The sequence below is a fragment of the Heterocephalus glaber genome, unplaced genomic scaffold (assembly GCF_053883595.1).
Source record: "Heterocephalus glaber isolate CG9 unplaced genomic scaffold, H.glaber_assembly_v1.0 deba00001472, whole genome shotgun sequence".
Lineage (NCBI taxonomy): Eukaryota > Metazoa > Chordata > Mammalia > Rodentia > Bathyergidae > Heterocephalus > Heterocephalus glaber.
Genome location: NW_028258315.1, coordinates 2,949,956 through 2,967,738, shown reverse-complemented (window position 1 = coordinate 2,967,738; position 17,783 = coordinate 2,949,956). Strand labels below are relative to the sequence as shown.

At 40.4% G+C, this 17,783-nt stretch overlaps 1 protein-coding gene and 1 pseudogene across 3 annotated transcripts in view; both read left to right on the top strand.

Annotated features, from left to right (window-relative positions):
• The window catches only part of Gmds (GDP-mannose 4,6-dehydratase), a 546,952-nt gene that overhangs the window by 180,884 nt on the left and 348,285 nt on the right, over nt 1–17,783 (top strand). The window lies entirely within an intron of this gene.
• Nucleotides 1,817–17,783, top strand: part of LOC106009611 (S-phase kinase-associated protein 1 pseudogene) — a 39,805-nt pseudogene continuing 23,838 nt past the window's right edge. The window contains exons 1-2 of the transcript XR_015439265.1: nt 1,817–1,851; nt 3,417–17,783. The exon at nt 3,417–17,783 is cut by the window's right edge and continues 23,838 nt beyond it. The product of XR_015439265.1 is annotated as an S-phase kinase-associated protein 1 pseudogene (transcript). The remainder of the gene's footprint in view (nt 1,852–3,416) is intronic.

The following is a 17,783-nucleotide window of genomic DNA, read 5'->3' as shown; positions in this document are numbered from 1 at the left end:
ACATACACCAGCATTGTCCTACACTCATGACACATTCTGTGTTTGTTTTTTGGGTTTGGTGTTTCATTCTCTTCATATAGTCATATCCCATTCACAGTAGGGGCATGCTCTAAGAAATATGTTGGTAGGCAGTTTTGTTGTGTGAACATCATAGAATGTGCTCACACAGACTGAGATGGCCTGGATGTCAGCAGGGTTCACTGTTGTACACATGCTGACTGAAACATCATCATAGAGCCCAGGGAGTACTCTTTTTCATTCCATGTGCTACACATTGACTGTGGTGCCAGCCCTTTGGTATCCTTTTTGGGGACATTATTTCTCCTCCTAACTTATCAGCCTCTCATTCTAGCTTTCTACTACTGAAATGATTGGTCTGAGGTAACAATACAGCAATTGAGTGCCATGAGGCTAAAGACAGTGCTCTGAGGTGGACCCCAGTGTACCTCTAGACTTGTGCTGCCTAATATGGCAGCTATCTGTATGTGACTGTTCACACTCAAATTTTCATTCAATTTAAAATCTGGTTCCCTAGCTGCACTTGCTATGTGTGGAATCCTCACTAGTCACCTGTGTGTTTGGGCAGCAGGGACACAGTGTCTCCATTACCATGCGGGCTCTCCTGGGCAGAATGGCTCTGGCCGATCGCTGATCTCTTAGCACTCTGAGACATAAAAAAATGCAATGAAATATTTTCCTGTATCTCCTTATACTTATTCCTTTAGTTTGATGACTGAAGATGGTTAAAAGGTCACATTTTATTTGAGGGAGTCAGGTAGGTTTTAATGAACGAGATGTAATTTGATTTGTGTTTTGCAGGATGACTGATTTTGGGAGTAGATGTTGGTGTAATTCTCATTTTCTTGGGAAAACTGGGTAGTACAGAAAGACAAGTAATTCAGCGTTCCGGGATTAAGGTTAGTGAAGTTTTATGGTTAGAGATGTATCAGAAGGGAAGTTGGGGACGTGATTAGGTTTTATTTAAAAAACTATAAAACACTGCCAGGGATTTAGCTCAGTGGTTCTGCCACCTACCTAACAAGTGCAAGGTCCTGAATTTGATCCCTGGTACCAAGACAAACAAACAAACTATAAAACGCTAATTTAAGTATGACATGTGAATTTGAGGAACAGTATATTCATTCATTCATTTGGTACTTATTTTTTTAAGTTTTATGAGTACATGTTTGCAGTACATACTGATGCTTTCTGGTTGAGTCTCCTCTGTTCTGGCCCTGACTGAGCTACGGCCACTGTAGAAGATGCTATCACGGGGCCTCTCCCTCTCCTGTTGGGGCTCAGCAGTGGCTAAAGAGACACACACATCATTGCAAGCAGCCATGTGCTGTAGGTGAGATAGGGCAGGGACAGGGTCCCTTAGAAGCAAGGCCCCTGGCCTGGGAAGGTATCACGTAGCACGTGACTTCAGTATCTGTCTCTGAGGTACAGATTGGCGAGGATTCTCATACTTCATTAAAAACATTTTGTTTCACTTCCCCCATCTTGCTAGGAACAGCGTATTTCAGTCCTCTCATCAGGTAAGATTTGGTTGTGTTGCTGCATTTTTGTGGAAACAAATTCCCTTCCTCGCAATCCCAAGTGGACAAATAATTTTTAAAGAATGTAATGAGGATAAAATCATGATACCACCAGAACGCTCTTGGTTGTACACAGTCAGCCTCTTATCCCAGAGTGCAGACCATGGGTGGTAGAAGTAATGGAGAGTGTATTGGTGGAAAAGTGTAAATAACCAAAATGAAGTTTGTTGCTCTTCCATGCTGGCCCTGCAGCAGAGAAGTACTGTACACAGTTCTACATGTGTTACAAAGCTGAAGATTCGGCCTCAGGCAGGTATGGGCACCCTATGTGTTTATTCTCTGTTTTCCTATGCATACCTACCTATGGTAGCATTTAAATTTATAAGTTAGGACACAGGATGAGATTAACAGTAATAAAGTAGAACAATAATATGCTGTGGTGAAAGCTATGTGAACTGTTCTCAAGATAGCGTGTCACACTGTGCTCACTCTTCTTGTGATGAGCTGAGCTGAGACAAGGCCCCTGTGGTGAGACCCAGTGGGCCAACAGTGCGTCCATTGTGATGCAGCAAGAAGCTACTCTGAGGTGGATCTGGTGACTGAGGTGCCCAGGTGACTAGCAAGTGGGCCGTGTACACAGCCTGGACATGCTCAACACAGGGAGAGTGCCCAAGAGGGACGGAGCGGGTGGCACGAGATTTCACTGTGCCACTCAGAACACTGTGGACTTAAAACATGAACTGTTTATTCTAGGATTTTCCATTTCATGTTTTGGGCTTTAGTTAATTCCTGAAACTGTAACTAAAGGGAAACTATCAGGTGCATACCTTATCTAATTGGTCCTAAATGTACACGTTACCAGCCCTAAAATCAGGAGGCATCATACAAGTACTAGAATCTGCTGGTTCACTTACCAAGGATTTTTCTTTCTGTGTGGTACATAAGGGTCAGGTGATGATGTTGGAGCTGCTAGGAAAAAAACTAAGATTGAAACACGTTTGTCTTCCACATTTAGCCTACTAACCACTATATTGTACTGAGTGACCTAATATTTAATCCACAGATATGTGTGTAATCCTCAGAGTAAGTTAGTTCTTTTAAAATAAAGTGACAAGAAACATAAAAGAGGAGGGAGATCCAAGTTAATGTTCCCATTGCACAGGCAAGTTAGCCCTCACGCTAACATTGCTACTTGCGAGGCTGAGGAAGGAGTGGCTGAGAAGGAGACAGAGGCATTTGACCCCTTCAGGCAAGACTGTGAAATGCACACGCCAGTGGCCTCGTGTCCAGACATGATGGCATGTCCAAAGACTGAGTGTCATCCAGTAAGCATGGGCCAGTGGCAGGAAATTGTCCTCATCATTGGTTTGCAGTCGTTTTACTGACGTGCTAGGTGTGGCTCTTGGTATTTATCTTGCTTGGGATTGACTGACTTTTATTACTCTGAAGATTTGAGTAATTTTAATCTGTTGGAGAAAATTGTTTCTTCTGCATTCTTTATTGTTTCTAGGAACCAAGTTATAGAAATGTTTTAATATTGTCCCACAGGTCCCTAAGATCTCTTCAATAGTTCAATAGTTTTTCTCTCCATTTCTTAGATTCCATAATATTTCTGTTGCTCTATCTTCTATTTTACTGGATCTTTTGTCTATCCCCAACAATTTGCTGCTATGTGCATTTGCTGCTTAACAAAGTTCATTGTATTTCAACATGATGTTTCTGAATTCTCGAAATTTTATGTTTTATGACATTTTATTTCTATGGTAATATTTTTATTCATCATAAGCATATATTCCGGATCAAAGTTACAGTACTGCTTGAAAACTCTTGCACGGATAGTGGCTTTGTCCTCCACCCTTCTGTTCTTGTGTGATGCAGCCCCACCTGTCATCCTCTGGTCTATCACCCCTCTGAGACCAATACTGTACCTTCAGTTAAGTTACAGAGTTCTAAAGGAGAGGTACAGTATTTAAGGTTGACGCAGAAATTACCAAACAACCCGTGATGATCAGAACCACATTGGAAGATTTGGGAAAGGAAGGTGAAGACAATGATGACCAGGTTCTGTACAAAGTGTTAACACAGCAGTATTTTCACAGCTCCTTCAGTGATGCACCTACCACAAGGACAACCCTACTCCTCCCGAGGACAATGAGAATGAAGAAAAGGGAACACATAGTATCCTTGTTTGAGACTAAGGATTCCTGAAAATTGACCAAGGGATACTTTTTGAACTTACTCTTACTGTAAACTACTTAGACATCAAAGGTTTCCTTGATGTAATAAGTGAGACTGTTGCCAGTATGCTCAAGAGGAAAACTCCTGAGGATATTTGCAAGACCTTCAGTACAAAAAAGGGCTTTGGCAAAGCGGAGGAAGCCCAGGCACTCAGAGAGCCTGTGGTGTGCAGAGAAGTGAAGTGCTGTGCCCAGCCCTGGAACAATGTAAGGATTGTTCCAAATATTCTTGCACTGTTCTGTTTACAGCTGTTAATATTAGACAAACAGACGGGTGTGGCAGAAATCAGCTGTGTTAAAATAACATTGTGGTCATTGCATTGCACTGTTTGAGTATAGAGTCCAAATCTATTTTTTTTTTTTTTTTTGGTATTAAGATCAAAAGTTTGTTTCTTTGTTTCTTTGCTCTCAGTAAAACTGAACTGTGCATTCTCTTGTTGAAAGTGGCATTTTGGGCATTCCCTCCTTGGTAAAGTGATTTCTACGTTTATTGTCTAGCTAACTTGACTTACCTTTTAAAAGTTAACATTGCACATAAAGCAATATGCAAAAAGTTTTCTGAAATGAAATTTAAAAAAACCAAACTTTTGTGCTGATTTCAGCATCTGGGCCATTTTAAGATCGGTCTTTGTTGAGTGTCTTGTCTTTTGAGAATAGATATTTTTTGATTTTGTTGAATTTCAGGGGGAATGCAAGATGCTTTAACAATTTAAAATCAATTAGTGTTTCACCATATTACTCAAAGGAGAAAATGATAATGACTAACTGGAAGCAGAAAATGACTGAACAAAGGAACTGTGAAAATGTGCTTACAGTGTGTGTATATATGGTTTTTTTCCCCATTAAGTTCTTTGGTACATTTTAGGTATAAAATACATTTACATTCATCATTGGGATCTTGTACCATTACATGAGTATCTTGGTTCTTTTTTTTTTTTTTCCCTTCCCCTGCCCTCCCTTCACCCCCTCCACCCTTCCCTATTTGCTAAGACTTTGTTTCCAGTGTTTTGCTTTTCTCATATTTTTTCTTTTCCCTTCTTTCCTTTCCCCTACCCCTCTCACTTCCCCTGCTCCTTTAGACCTTTTCTTCCTGTTACAGAATATCAATTATACATTTTTTAAATTACAATATCAAGATCTAGGAGACATTACCACAGATTTTACAGAATTTAAAAGGATATAGAGAGCATATTACAAAAATCTTTTTTGAAATAAATTTGACAACTTCTAAGAAGTACCTTGGAAGACAAATTAATGAAACTAACTCTGGAGGAAATACAAAATTTGAATAGCACCTATTAAAGAAAGTATATTCCTAGCTTGAAAACCTACTTATATGACAACAACAGGCTCATATACGTTTTAACTGATAAATTATATCAAACATTTAAAACAGAAAAAAAAGGGAACACTTCTCCCCACATTTTAGGAAATCAACATTGTGCTAATCCTAAAACTGGATAAAAATAATAGAAGGAAAAAATAGGAACATAGATAAAAATTTGTTTAACAAAACTATTAGAAGTCAGATCTGGCAGTATGTAGAAAGTGGCTTTATTATAGGGATGGCAGTGTTGGTTCAGCATTGGAAGATCCACCCCCAAAGTCATCATTTTAACAGAGGAAAGGAAAAAGCCATATGATCCTGTCAGTAGTTGGAGAAAAAGTATTGGACTAAATTCTACAGCTGTTCATGGTAAAAGCTATCAGGAGACTAGGAGTAGAATAGAACCTTCTCAACAGATCAAAGACATGTACTCCATACTTCCAGCAAAAACGCCTTATATGAATGGAGAATATACAATGCTTTCTCCCTAAGGTGGGGAACAAGGGCAGATATGCCTACTCTTCATCTGTCCATTAAACTTAGAAACATAGGCCTAAACCAAAATAGTCTGGCAATAAAATGACATAATTAGGATAGGATTGGCAAGGTAGAAGCAAAATCTTTATATGTAGATGAGGGCTGGGGATTTAGCTTAGTGGTTCTGCCGCCTGCCTGGCAAGCGCAAGGTCCCAAGTTCGATCCTCCGGTACCCCAAAAAATAATAACATTATATGTAGATGAATGATCATCTACAGAGAAAATACTAAGAAATCTCTAGGAGCCCCTAGAACTTGTATTTGAGTTTAGCAGGATTAGAAAACACAAGGTATATATAAAAATTCAGGTCTATGTATACTTGCTATAAATGAAGAATTGGATATTGAAATTTAAAAGTTGTGTAGGAGTACAAATGATGTAGAAAAGTAAAAAGAAAAAACAATGTTGGAAGACATTTAGTACCTAATTTTAAGACTTCCTCTAAAGCTACAGTAATCAAGGCAGTGTTGGTGTAAGGAAAGATATATAGATCATTGGAATAAAACAGAATCTAGAAATAGAACCACACATATATGGTCCACTGAGTTTTGAAAGATTATTTAACATTAACATTTTATAGAATATAAACTCAATTCAAGAGCAGAGGAAAAGATAGTGTTTTCAGGAAATGGCACTAGAACACCTGTTATCTGTATATAAAAAATTAACCTCAACCCTTTATTTCTATACATAAAAATAACTTGAAAAGATCTATGAACCTAAATATGAAAGACTAAAACTATAAAATTTTAAGAAGAAATTATAAGGGAAAATGTTTATGAATTTAGGGTAGTCAGGAACTTCCTAGGATACAAAAAACATGATGTATATAAGAGAAAAATTGATAAATGAGATTTCATCAAAATTTAGAACTTTAAATGACATCGTTAAAATGAAAAGTAGTCCTTAAACAGACCATATTTACAATGCGTATAACCTATGACCAGAATATATAAAGAACTCTTACAGCTCATTAATAGAGAACCCAATTAAAAAGTCGACACAAGAAGATGATAAATAGCCAGTACAGCACAAGGAAAGGTGTGCAACACTAGAATCAAAAAAATACTAATCAGTACAATAACAAGATTGAATTATGCACTCATTAGGGAGATGAAGTTAAAAGTTTTAAAAGTCTTGTCATGACTTTTTCTTTTTGTTGGATTCTCCCCCTTTGCGTTTAATTTGTCAGGCTCAATGGATTCATTATTTTGGGCTTCCTGGGGTTGTGATCCTCATTGTCTTTTCCTAGGATATTGTCTAAAATCTTTTGGAGTGCTGGTTTGGTATTCATAACGTTCTTAAGGTGCTCATTATGGTGAAAGTATCTTATTTCTCCATCAATTTTGAAAGATAGTTTTGCATGGTACGTCAATCTGGATTGCAGGCCATTTTCCTTTAGGGTTTGAAATAGGTCACTCCAAGTTCTTTTTGCCTTGAGGGTTTGCATTGAGAAGTCTGCTGTGATTCTGATGGACTTTCCTTTGTATGTGATTTGTTTCTTTTCTCTCACTGCTTGTAGAATTTTGTCCTTCTGTTGGGTTTTGGGAATCCTAACTATTATATGCCTATGTGTAGATTTTTTTTGATCAAGGCTAGTTGGAGTCCTATATGCCTCACTTATCTGTAGGTCAAGTTCTTTTCCCCTCCTTGGGAAGTTTTCTGCCGTCACTTCTGTGAACACTTTTTTTATGTCATCTGCACTCTCTCCTGTTTCTTCATTGACTCCCATCAGTCTTATGTTATTCTTCTTTGCATCATCTAGCAGCTGCTGCATTGATTTCTCTTGGTCCCTTACAATTTTAAAGCAGTTTTTCCTTTCCTGGTCACTAATTGCAACCTTATCTTCTATATCTGAAATTCTGTCCTCACATTGGCTCATTCTGCTGTGTAGACTTTCAATGGAGTTTTTAATCTCCTGGAAATTTGTTTGTATCTGTTTTATGGATTCCATTTGTTTCCTATGTTGGGATTCCATCATGTTCCTCAGCTCCTCTATTTTTTTATCTGTGTCCTCTCTACATTTATGAATCATGTCTTGCATTATGGGCACCATCTCTGCTGTTATCTGAGAAATTATTTCTTATTTCATCTCTTCCAGATCCTCTTTTGTTGCCAGTTCAGGGAGTCCAGGTGATTGAGTATCAGATTATTCCATCTCATTTCCCTTTGGGGTTGCTGTAGGTGATCTGGAAGTCTGTTTTTGAGGCTTGTTTACGTGTCTTCTCATTTCCATGGTGGGGGGGTGCTTCTGGTGCCCGCGCAGCTCACTGCCTCTGAGCTGGGAGCGGTGAAATGCCAGTCAGGGAGCCTCCTCCCAGGCGCTGGGATTGGCTCACCTCCTCTGCCCTAGGAGTGGTGGAATGGCCTCTATAATAATTTCCTATTGCTGCTGTAACAAATTCCCACAGACCTAGTGACTTAAAGCATCAGAAGCTCACTCTCTTACAGCTCTGGAGATCAGAAGATCACGGTGATTCTCCCTGAGCTGAAATCAAGGAGTCAGCAAGGCTGTGTTCCTTCTGGGGCCATGGGACACTACTTCCCTGCCTTTCCCAGCTTCCAGGGGCTGTCTGTGTGCCTTGGCTCCCAGCACTCCCCGTCTCTAACCTGTGCTGTGTCGTTATTGCAGTTTCTCTGACTCGGATCATCTTGTTTCCTTCTTTGCCACAAAAGGACCTTAGTGGTTACTGTGGACCAACCAACCACCTCAGAATTCCTCAGTCACGTACGTGAAGTCCCTTTGTGTTATAATATATTCACAGGCCCCAAGGATTAAGACATGGATGTGTGAGCGGGACTACTAATCTTCTTCTCCCCGTGTAGCTAAAAACGTATATAAAGAACGTTGCACTTAAAACCCTTCTGGGGTAAGGAATGAGACAAGGGTGCCCACTAATACCATGTCCATTTGACATGGTCATGGAGGACGTAACCAGTGTACTGTTTATTGGTGAAAAAATTAAATTATGAAAGCATCTCTAGATAAATTGTTAAAGCAAATAAGTAATTTTAGGAATTATCTTAGGTCATAACAAAATACCAAAGGTTGAAAGGCTTGAACAGTAGATATTTTTCATAGTTGTGGAGGCCGAAAGCCATGAGACCAAGGGAGATTGAGTCCTGGTGGGTGCTGTCTCCCCTGGCTTGCTGATTTCTGCCTTCCCCTGTGTCCTCATGGGGCGAGGGGATGGAGGGGAGTGGACAGTCAAGCTCCCTGGTGAGTCTTCCTAGGGCACTCATCATGAGGTTCCACCCCATGCCTCACTTTACCCTTCTGAACCTCCCACAGGCCCCATCTCTGGGTAGCATCATATTAGTACAGGGGTGAGGGAGTATTCAGTCCTTCACAGGAGAGTTGCAAGGTACAAAAACAATACGGTGAATACAGCCAGTTGATTTCTATATGACAGCAACAAACCTAAAACAACAACAACAAAAGATAGTACCATTAAAAAATATCATACAGGGGGCTGGGGATTTAGCTTAGTGGTTCCGCCGCCTGCTTCGCAAGCCCAAGGACCGGAGTTCGATCCCCGGTACCAAAAAAAAAAAACAATTAAAAAAAAAAATCAGACACGTAGTGAAAAATATGCAAAATAATACCAGGAAAAATTTATTGAGAGAAAAGTGCAGAATGGCAGAGCAAAAGGAGGTGAGCCATGGAGCCAGGCATTAAAATGTAGGTTTTTCTCTAACTGATTTATAAACAGATTTACACATGGGTGTAATCTATATGGAAGTGCAGAGGGACTAGAACTGCCAACATGCTCTTGGAAGAAAACAGGTGGTGAGAAGAAGCGGTCAGGTGGTTATTTAATTACATTAATTAAAACAGGGCAAGAGTACCAAACAGATGAGTGGAGCAGAGTGTAGAGGCCTTTGTGCAGTGCCTCCCCAACTGGTGCTGTGTCACCAATGCCTGTCTATAGGCAGGAAAAAATCTTAGACCATACATAATAGTTCTGCGTGCATTATAGGTGTGAATGTGAAATGCCAAATAATTGATCTTTCTAGGACATATAGTATAGAATATGTTCATAAGCTCAAGTTAGGGAAAGATTTCTTACATGGGTCACAAAAACTCATCAGTGACTATTAGCAAGTGAGGATGTATAACATAAGGAATGATTGTTGACTTCTTTGATGCCATTTTTAAGAGTGTTTGTTCCACACACTTTGAGTGCTGTCAGTCAGCATGAGCACAAGGGTTTGAGCCCTGGGAAATACTCTCCAGCTTCATCTAAGTGTCTGGGACGGAAGTCTAGTTCTCAGACTTTGTTTACTAGATTTTCTAACACTAAATATAGTTTACCCCATGCAGTTTATTATAGTGAGACAAGGAATTTTTAGAATTTTAGTATGTATAATCTTACAGAATTTGATTCTTAAAATTATCCAAATGGTTTGCATAAATTTTAAATTTTCAAAACTGCCCACAACTGGCTATTTTGGAAGACTCCTCAGTGCATTTGCTGTGTAGAGCCAGAGCTTCGCTCTGGGGCCACAGTAACCACAGCTCTCTCCCACTGCTCCTCTAGTCATTGGTAAATTTATGGTGTGCAGTTCGGCTTAGAAGGGTGCTGCTGAAGCTGTGTGTGCACCTCTGTATATAACCGGGACTGTGCAGGATAATGCGAAGAGAATGGCCAGATTTGTGTTCTGATGGGTCATATCAAATGGCTGTTGGAGTAACACAGTAATCTAGCGTGTGAATTGGGTATTGGTTTTAGTACATATTTGGGCTGCTTCTGATTTTCTTAAGTACTTGGAATTTTTCCAAACAAAACTAAAAAGTGAAATTTGTGTTCACTATAGTCAGAATTTCTGGTGATCCCTTTGTGCATGAGCATGCTTCTGTGCTGCACACATTCATGGCTATAATAAGTAGAAAGATATTTTTACTTGAGTGTAAAACTAATTCCTCAAACCACTATTTAATGTAAGGATTATGATGGATTTGGAGGACACTGTTAGTCTTGCAATCACTGTCCATATTTTTATCACTGTTCCCCAGCAAGTATGAAAAGTCAAAAATGAGCAGAGTAGTACTACTTTACCCAATGGTACACAAATATGAAAGCTGTGGTTAAATTATTCTCCAAACAGGAATGTTACCAGTGGTAATTAAGACCACAAATTTTAGATGCATTATCTTTTAGGTTTGATAAATTGCTATTCCCATGGTGTTCTTTTTATTCCATATGAAAATTTGTACTAAGCAAATATAGTTGTAGAAAGCTGGCATTTTAGGTATTTGAATCATAAATTTTACAAAACAATTGGTTTATCTTGATTTCTTGGGTTTATAATTTTAAAAAGAAAGCTTTTTAAAAAAATTGTTTTAAATGAACTATATTGGTCTCATTCATAGCCAGTCGTGTTGTAGTGAATACTTAAAAATGAGATTGTTGAAATCACTCTCACAGTAAAGGATAATTTGAATTTTTTTTTTTTCTTTTTGGTACCAGGGATCAAACTCAGGACCTTGGACTTGTCAGGCAGGCACGGTGCCACTGAGCTAAATCCCTGGCCCTTAATTTGAATATTTTTGACTGGGGCTGGTTCTCCTTTATTTCAGAGCCCAGTTCAGAACTCTATTATGACATTTAAGATTATTCACGGAAAGGTCGAGAACTCCCTGTTCTCTTCTACCACACACCTTGCCTCTTGCAGAACCATTGCCAATTATAAAAAGTACAGTTTCTTTTAATTTTTTTTTTTCCGGTACCAAGGGTGGAACTCAGGACCTTGTGCTTGCCAGGCAGGCAAGGCAGCCACTGAGCTAAAGCCTTGGCCCTCCTTTTAAAATTTTGAATTAAAAAGAAAAATCAAAACATCAATCAAAACTAATTATTTTGACCTTAACAACAGCACTACAATGATTAATCATGTTGAGATTTTATCACAAAACAAGAAAGAATAATAAATGACACCTAAGTATTCAATTCTAGCTCAGGAGAAAAACATCCCCCTAAAATAGAGGAAGCGTTTAATAAATTTAAAATTTTTAAACAGCAATGTATAAACAATTAAATTGACAAGTTTAAAATATGGCCACTGACAATACCAACCAAGAAAAAAAAAAGAAACGCCTGCTTGGTAATATTAGAAATGAGAAATAAAATATTACTGGAGAGGTATTTTTTTTAAATCTAAGAATTTTTATAATAGACAACAGAAAAATTGGTGAAATGAATTAACAGGGAAATATAAATTATTAAAATTTATTTAGGAAAATCTAAATACACTAGTGTTATTATTTACAGAAGTAACACTTGTTTTCTGGCACTGTGGATTGAATCCAGGGCTTTCATATGAGGCTACGTCCCTAGCCCCTTTTCAAATTTCTGTTGAGACAGTGGCTCACTAATTCCCATTGCCCAACCTGGGATTAATCTTACCATCCTCTTACTTCAGCCTCTCAGAGTGCTGGGACTTTTGCCATGCGCCAGCATACCTAGCTCTCAAAACCATTTTAAATCCTTGAATGAAAGGGTCCTCATGCAGTACAGCTTTGGGGGAGCTTCAAGAAAGGTGAGATGACTCCTAATGGAATTGTGTAGTCAACAAAGGCTGAAGGGTGGGTGAGCACAAATGAGGACAAATTCTCACAGTTAAGTTTTTAAAATGCTAGCAAAACTCATCCACTGGCCACACTGTGAGAATACTTTCTACCACTCTTACTGAAACTTCTCTAATAGTTTCTAGATTTGACTTTTTACAAAGCCGTATTAAGGTGTTTAAAACAAATTGATGTTTAAAAAACCAGTATCAGGCAATCTGTTCAACAGTCACCCTTGAGCCCAGCTGCACTTCTGAGCCCCACTGCCCTGGTCCCCACCTCCCCGCCCCCACCTGTCCTTCAGGCCCGAGGTGGGAGCCTAAGGATCTGGAGTGCCCGATGGCCTGCATGGTGTGTCAGTGGGTAATATTTCAACAGTTGAAACAGTTCAGTGGCTTGTTTTCTTTAAGTCCAGCCAAAATGGCCTTGGTGTCAAAATGGCTCTGTAAAAATGTCACAGGAAAAACGGTTTAATTAAATGGTCTGAGATAGATGTCATGGATGCTGTTATTGTTACTGTGGTCCATTAGTTACCACATCTCTTTCCAGGCAACTGAAACAGTCACCTTTTCTTGCTATTCATTTCTTTTCATTCATTTTTTAAAAATTTGCCTACATATTGAGCAGTTTCCTAGCTATTTATATTGCTAATGATTTTTCATCCTTTACTGCAGGCTTTGCAGTTATTAGAATCTGTTTATAGATAGAGGTACACTTGCAAATGTGTACTTTCATAGACATGACACATGCATTTGCACCTAGTATAGTATTTTTGAGCATTTGTCCTTAGGACCACAGAGTAAGAACTCTGCAAATAAAGTTTCTTCACTAAAGGAGAAAAAGTAGTGTCATTTCTCACTTATCTCTAGTTCATGGCTGAGGCTCCTATAACAAAAGGTACCGTAACAAAAGAAAAGCATCCCATTTATTTGACACATTTTTATTGACAAGGGAGCCTTCAGGAATGAAGATCTAATAATATGTTATTAATGTTTTTGTTATAAAGAAGAGTCTTAGCAAGTAAGCCAAGGAGTGGATCATATAACTGTTTTCTAATACATGATCTGAATAGTAACCAGTCTCTCATTTACACATGTACTGATTTTTGTCTTCAAGGCATGCTTATAAAATTGTATTTCCTCGAGTAGGATTTCAGCCAAGTGGATGACATGCCCACAACTGCATAGTGATTAGTGCTGAGGAATGTTCACCCTGCCCAGCCTCGCTCTTGAGCCCCTCCTGGAGTCCCTCTGCAGAGGGTGACAGGGAGGCCAGTGTCTCTCACATGTCTGTTCACAAAGTCTGCTGTGTGCTGCTCTAACAGAATCCTACAGGCCGTAGAAGTTTGCTCAGCTCCCAGTTCTAGAAGCAGGAAGTCCTGGCTCTAGGGCCCCTCTGGCAGGGCCTGCCGCCTCATCCCGAGGTGGCAGGCTCCAGTGAGGCAGCTTCTCCCTAGATAAAGAACCCAGCAGGTATGATAATCCCTGGTCCAGTCCCTTAATCCATCCTTGAGGGCGGAGCCCTCTTGACCTAATCACCTCCTAAGACCCTTCCTTCCCATACCATCACAATGGCAATTTTAAATTTCAGCTCCATGTTTGAGGGGAGCATTGAAACAATAGCAGGAGCGCTTGGGTTCAGAGAGAATATGTTAACAATTCAAGCCCTCTCTAGTCTACAAATCTAAACAAGGGACACATTCTTAAAGGGAAAAAATTGTTTAGGTTAGTGTGGGGTCATGTTCTCTTAACCTTCTGACTTTAATCAGCAACTGTGTATCAGGGGTACCTAGTGATTGAAACTCCAAATTCACCATAGTTTTTTTTTTTAACTTAAAGTTTCATTTTATTAATAAAAATGAGGGAGATATTTCTGTCCCTGTGTACTCAGCAATCACAGCATGTTTTAGGAGTGTTTTCTTTAATGCTATTCCTGGTAGGAGTTTAACTGAGAATACGTTTTGAGGAAAGTTATATAGAGTAATGGTTTCTTCCAGTTTCAAAACAATGTATGTTTTCCCGTATAAACAGGATATTGCTTTGGCTTGTCAAGGCACTGGTCTTTCTGCTAGCCGAAAACACTGAAGCGTGCAGGCGCAGTGCGGACTGGGGAGCAGGCAGGAGTGCTGGTGGGGACACCGAAAGCTCAGGTCCCCAAACAAGCCTGCATTCATCGCCTAGAGCGGGCCCTGCTGGCAGCCTTTCCAGCTTTTGCCAGTGTAGCTTGCTTATCAAAGCACTTTATCAGTGGGGAAGGGATGTGGGTTAACCACTTCACTTAGCTTGAGCTTCCCGGCTCACGATCTGTCAGCAAACAGCTGCTTTTCAACATATACGCCCTGTACTGTGCAGCTGATGCTGGGCTGGGGACAAAGCCAGCTTTGTGTCAGGAAGCGGGTGGGAGGGGGTCGATCCAGAGTGAAAAGTGGCGGAGCCCAACTTCAGGCTTTAATTTGTAAGCGTTCTTTGCTGAGCTAGGTTCTCTCCCACCCCTCTTAATTCAAGGTTCAAGGTTAACTTTAAGAGTATGGCTTACCAAAGCGGGTAAACTGCGGAGATAATGTGGGGAGGACGGGGTCAGACATTTATCTTTGTAGGCCCTTTGTTGTGGTGCCTGTGGTCCTTTTTTCTGCCATCCTCCACTCTCTTTCCCTCAGTCTCGGCTCTCTCGTCTTCCTTTCTGGCAGCTTCAGAAATAATGTGCAAGTAGCCACAGCTTTGAGAACTCAGTGGTAAGGAGAGCCCAGCTTTTGTGTTTGTAAACACTAGAGAGCAGCACAACCAAATCCCAAGCCCAGTTCCTCCTGGTCACAAAATCCAGGCCTCTGCTACATCAGTTCGTCTGTAGAATCCTTCAAAAACAAACAAAAATGTTCACCCAGGTCATGGACATTGCCGCTGTCACAGGGTGAACGGCACCTCTTGGTCCCTTCGAACCCCATCTTAGCCGAAGCCGCTTTTCTTCTCTTCCCTGTTGCTATGAAGCAGGACCATGCCCATGGACGGTGAGGGCGATAATTCTCTGCTACATTTCCATCTCTTTTTCCTGCTTTTATTCTACACCAAGCAGGGCTCAGCAGGCATGAGGTGCAGAGACCAAGTGAGAGTGAAGGTAAAGTGGCAGAAGCAACCCACGGGCGCGTGTGAACCTTTTAAGCATCAGTGGACCCCCAGCTTTGTAAGCGGAAACCTCTGTGCTAGAGAACCGTTGTGGGCAGTCACGGTGCTGCTGCCTGGGTGCTCTGTTCGCATCTCACCAGCTCAGGTCTTTCTGAACTCAGTATCTTTCTGTCTTCAGAAAGTAATTCCAGGCAGAACAGAAGTAGAAACTAAGGCAACTAGTCTTTACTTCAAACCTTACTTCGAAAAGCATGCTTTGTGGTTCGAGATATCATGCCAGAGCCAGGCCACATTAATTTAGGGAATACTGCTTACTTTGCAAGTTTCGCAGTGCATCTTAGCATACCAAAGGCTCTGAAGCCTATCAGTAAACCAGCATGTTTTTGCCTTGTTTATGATTTATTTTCCCATGGAAAACTGATCACAGGGCTAACTGCTTACACTCAGTTTGTCCTATAAAAGTGGTACCTTGGTGCATGAACTTGATTCTGTACACAGTTCTGGTTGCAAACCAAGTTGGATGAGAACCGAATCAAATTTCCCCATAAGGTCAACATTGAACCTAACCACTGAATTTGATTTGGTTCTCATTCAACTCAGTTTATGATCAGAATCATAGAAAGAATCAAGTTCGTGAACTGAGGCACCCCTGTATTTACTTCCTGGCATTTATAGGAGGAGAATTATCATTAATCAGCATATATGGTCCTGTTGTTTAACACTGTTTGGCATTTTGCCTGGAGCACTGATTATTTGTAATAAACAAATACTGTAATAGGCAACCTCGCGTGGACAGATGATGCCCAGAAAAGCCCATTTACTGAATGTTTCTGGAGACAGACCTTCCTGTGTGCGACAGAGCTTAGATTTTTAGGTACAATAATTAGTAAGACTCTGAAAAGCAATAATTTTGTTTCCAGTTAGCAAACTTACTAAAGAATCACTACACTATTTTATTCCTAGGATGTGCGTTTATGAACCACAGCCTCAAAACCTATTATGCTTATGTATTTAGATCTTTATCCAACCAAGGCCTAATTTATCAACACCTTGTTATCTTAAATACTTTACACAGAAGAGTCATAAATCCTCCTTAAAAGGACTTTATTTCACCAGTTAATTAAGTCTCCCTGATTTCCTTCATTGACTTTAAAAGGGAGTTCAGGGTTGAGTTGATTTTCATTAGGCACACAATTTCTGACATTGGAGTCAGTGAAAGGAGAACACTGCCATCTAACTCTTGGTGGCATGGTAACCTGGAGACTGAGCCAGGTCTGGCACAGGCCAGCTTGGCCCATGGCAGGCGGTTGCTAGCAGGGAGAGGAGCTTTAAGTGCTTTTCTACCCTGTCATTCTACAGTGTCTTCCATTTCCTAAAGAACTTGATTAAGGGTCATACTATTGAGGATTATTGAGAGAAATTTGAGCTTTTTATTGGTGCAAAATGGTGTGGTAAGTATGGTGGGGGATACAGATGTGAATAAGATAGTGCAGTAGAGTCACAAGACAGAAAGAAGTGAAATAGGAAACAGAAAGACTGAGGCACTTATGTGGGAGGTGAAAAGAGTAAGCAGGCATATTCTGAGGGGGCCTTCACTCAATAGTTGGGTTGGCCTGAAAGAATGGACAAGCTTTGAACTTTGGAAGATGGAGAAGGGCATTCAGGGAGATCAGCAAAGCTTCAGAGACCAAGGAGAGAAGCTCTGATGCTTGAAGGGCAAGCAGTCAACTTTCCATCATGGAGGACCGTGGTGTGTCACCATGAGGCCTGCCTTCAGCGATCGATAGCCTGCACGAGTCTGAGACACGGCAGTTGTCAAGAGTGTTTTTATACATGAGCTGTGAAGAGAATGGAGCTGTACATGTAAAGGATTTGACTTAGCTGCATGCCGTAGAATCCCGAAAACAGCCTACTTCTTCCTCATGTCTAGAGAAAAAGTCTAGAGAAGGCAGATCGGGGATGGTCTTGGTTCCACAGTGCTGCCAGGGGTGGCAGCTCCTCCTGTTTTCCACACAGCATCCTTAGCCTGCACTCTTCTTGGTCTCACAAGATGATTGCTTCACCATGGGCATCATGCCCAGTTTCTAGTCAGGAAGAAAGATTGGTTGTCAGTCCCACACATTATGTTGGCTCTGGAACATTCTACTCTGTACATGTGAGAATATAAAGATGAGAAACACATGAGATGGGGTAGTTCAGTGCTAGAGCATGTGCTTATTAGCGTGAAGCCCTGGGTTAATCCCCCAGGAATCCTCTAAGCTGAATTATGTCTTAATATTTTGAGATAATAGTTTTTACTTTTCACCACTCCTCCCAACCAGTGTCTTAGGTGCCCTCAGGAGCTCCCAGACTACACTTGGAGAACTGCTGCCATATACCAGTTGGCTATTCTGATATAAGAATGGAAGTTTTCTATTTTATAACAGCTTTATTGACATAAGGTTCATCTATCACAAAATT